Source organism: Coregonus lavaretus (genome assembly GCF_964263955.1).
Source record: "Coregonus lavaretus genome assembly, chromosome: 20".
Lineage (NCBI taxonomy): Eukaryota > Metazoa > Chordata > Actinopteri > Salmoniformes > Salmonidae > Coregonus > Coregonus lavaretus.
The window spans coordinates 15,498,893-15,502,551 of record NC_140007.1 but is presented as its reverse complement, the minus strand read 5'-3'; the positions used below and the strand labels follow the sequence as shown (position 1 = coordinate 15,502,551).

At 41.0% G+C, this 3,659-nt stretch overlaps 1 pseudogene across 1 annotated transcript; it reads left to right on the top strand.

The window, feature by feature from the left end:
* The first annotated feature begins 304 nt into the window (after positions 1-304).
* On the top strand, positions 305-1,608 carry LOC311147626 (zinc-binding protein A33-like; annotated as a pseudogene). The gene is made up of 2 exons: positions 305-1,385; positions 1,595-1,608. The product of its transcript is annotated as a zinc-binding protein A33-like (transcript).
* Positions 1,609-3,659: the final 2,051 nt, after the last annotated feature.

The following is a 3,659-nucleotide window of genomic DNA, read 5'->3' as shown; positions in this document are numbered from 1 at the left end:
CCTCATCTTACTAGTTAAACAGGAAGAAGTAGATTAAACAGAACAGCACAGTAGCATGCAGTTAATTAGCGATATTCTCAGCATTCATTGTTTATTGATTTGATTTATTTGCATTATCAATGGACTTCGTTCATTGAAATCGTTGGAAATAATCAACATTCAAACAACCATCGAAGACAAAGAGACAGCAAAATCAAAACGGTGATTTCGAAGTTCTACTGACCTCACTGCTGTAAGTTTTCAAACGTGAAAGTAAACCTTAATTCCAGAAGCCATTACAAAAGAGAGACAGTGGTGGTGAAAAATGGCAACTAAACCTTCTCTACCAGAGGAGGATCTCTGCTGTCCTGTGTGTTGTAATATTTTCAGGGATCCAGTTTTCCTGTCGTGTAGCCACAGCATCTGCAAAGCCTATCTTAAGGAATTCTGGAAACAGAAGGGATCCCAGGAATGTCCAATGTGCCGGAAAAGATTGTCAATGGAAAAAAAAACATGTAACCTGATTTGAAAGAACCTGTGTGAGGCCTTCTTACTGGAGCAAAGTCAGAGAGCTTCAGCAGGGTCAGAGGTGCTCTGCAGTCGGCACAGTGAGAAACTTAAACTATTCTGTCTGGATGATAAGCAGCCTATCTGTGTAGTGTGTCGGGATTCAAAAATACATAAAAAGCATGACTGTGTCCCCACGGATGAAACTGCACTGGATCATAAGGAGGAAGTTAAGACTGCACTAAAACCCTTGAAGGAGATGCTTGAGGACTTTCATTAAATTAAACTGACCTGTGATCAAACAGCAGAGCACATTAAGAGCCAGGCAGACCACACAGAGAGGCCAGGCAGGATTGCTGCACTGAGGAAGGAAGAGAAGCAGAAGAGTCAGATGATGAAGACAACGATTGAGGAGATGACCAGAGAGATATCTTCACTTTTAGACACAATCAGAGACATAGAGAAGGAGCTGGGAGGTGAAGACATCTCATTCCTGCAGAACTACAATGCCACAGTGAAAAGAGCCTAGTACACACAGAGGGTTTCAGGATCACTGATCCATGTGGCAAAGCACCTGGGCAACCTGCAGTTCAGAGTCTGGGAGAAGATGCAGGGGATAATTAAATACACTCCTTTGATTCTGGACCCCAACTCTGCCCATCCACGTCTCATCCTGTCTGAGGATCTGACCAGTATGACATACTGTGATGAGCCACAGCCGCTTCCTGACAACCTAGAGAGATGTGATGAATGCTTTGTGGTCCTGGGCTCTGAGGGCATTAGCTCAGGGACACATAGTTGGGACATTGAGGTTGGAGGAAATAAAGCCTGCGTCCTGGGTGTGGCCCCAGACTCTGTCCAGAGGGAGGGCGAGTTGGGCTTCAGACATAGAACCTTGGGTGTGTGGTGTATTGATGGGAAATATTATACACATTCCTTATCAGAGGCACTTACTCCATCTACTGCATTCATAGTGAGTAAGCCCCAGAAAATCAGAATGCAACTGGACTGGAAAAAAGGACAGCTCTCATTAGTTGACCCAGTCAATAACACACAACTTCATAAATTCATGCATACTTTCAATGATAGTCTTTCCATACATCTCTAGCAGCCACCATCTGAGGATTTCTTTATCAGTGGATTCTGCCACTGTCCAAATCAGGTATTAACATGCTGTAAACTAGTCAGTAACACTCACTGATTTCCTTCAGTGCAAGATTATCACAGAGAGAGAGTACAGACTATGATGGCATGAAGAGGACCTTCCTCCACCAACAACACTCCTGCTGTAACTCTCACCTGTCGAACAACATGCTGTTTACAACTATGTCAATTTGCTTAACAGAAGTATAGAATGTCAATACATGTGATGTTGCATTACTTATTACTGTTATCAGTGGGGATTTCCATTTCCTGTGTGTTGTAGGGCAGGGTTCTTAACTATTTCTGTTCTGAGGCCCCCGTTCCAAGGCCCCCAAAATGTGTGCTCAATATTCATTCTTGATGCTGACAATATGAAATTGAACAATGTTTTAGGCCTAATTTCTTTAAAACACTGTTGAACAGTTTGTTCATGTGAGATGTTTTTACTTTTCTATTGTTTTTTGTTGTTCATTTTTATTTGTTAGCTTTATATTTGCTTTTTCAGGGACCCCTGGGATGCATCAAACAGACACATGACATTGTGACTGTGACACATTGTTGAAGCCTTCTGTAATGTATTCTTAGTACTGTAGTACCAATAGTATACTGGCATTAATATTTCCTTCATAGTTTTTTCTTTGAATAATTCAGAATAATTCTTGATTCTGTCCATACAATTAGTTTAATCCTGATGTTTGTGTTCCAGTAACCAGTCCCACATTAATGTCAGATTATTTTCTTGGGCAATGTTGGCCCTTGGTGGTTGGAGTAGACTACTACAACTGAGATTGATCATAAAAAATGGTTATTCCATACCAAGGCTAGATGAGGCTGAATGGCAACTAATTAATCTCATTGGTACATGACTGTTCAGACTGTTGAATATTTAATCAATGAAAATATGGATTTCTTGGCTGAATACCGTTTTTTACTAATGATTTAAAAGGTGTGTGACCATTAACATTGGCTGCATATCCCTTGTCCTTCTCCCAAAGTGTGGACTTGCACATTTCTTCTTATCTCAGGGATTTAACAATGTTGTAAAGTAGCTCAAGCCAGTGCTTCTACCTATCCAATGCATGGATGTCCATGAGGAGAGAGATGGACAATTCTTATGCAGCCATTGATTTCAGATGGCTTCACCAACAGATGGAATGTGTCCCAAATGGCACCCTATTCCCAATACATAGTGCACTAATTTTGACCAGGGCCCATATGGCCCATTGCGCCACAGTCAGGCAGAAAAATCTGAATATTCTATCATAAAGTGAGAACCAGATGATCCCAATAATTTAGGTAGTAAACGATGCCCCCATCTGGTATGTATTATTGCGAACTGTCTGGGACTCGTTTCACTGTTTACTACTCAAATATATTTTACTTATTAAGTCAAATATTAAATTAACTGCAATACACTTGTCTGAACTATATTAGCATAACTAGGCTACACAGAACCTTGGCGGACCCATTGTAAAATGAGAGGCTTTTCACCATACTAAAATGTGTCCCAGTGCTGTCACGACCCGGTGCGAGAAACAGTCACTAATAATTGTCAGAACCCAGAAGATGAGGCAGACACAGCAGTACTAGAGATGGTGGTTTAATAAAGAACAAAATCTTCAGGCAAAGAAACTTAATCCACAATGTCCAAAAATAAAGCCAAGAGGCACAAAGAGGAAAACCTCCAAAAAACAAAGAAACTCCACAAAGTGGTAAAAAACAGCAGGGAAAAAACAAACCTCAAAAGACTACTCAAACAGAACACAATAACTAAACCAGAGAACCTCTGGAAAAATCCCACCAGAGAAATATCAATATAACACAAGGCTTGGGCTGGGGCTGGGTGCTAACTTACAAACACTGAGCAAGGAACTGAGGAACACACAGGGTTTAAATACTAACAAGGGAATGACCTACAGGTGCAAACAATAATTAGATCCAGAAAAAACAAAAGGTACAAAAAAGGTGCAATGGGGACATCTAGTGACCAAAACCCGAACAGTCATGGCCAAAACCTGACAGAATCCCCC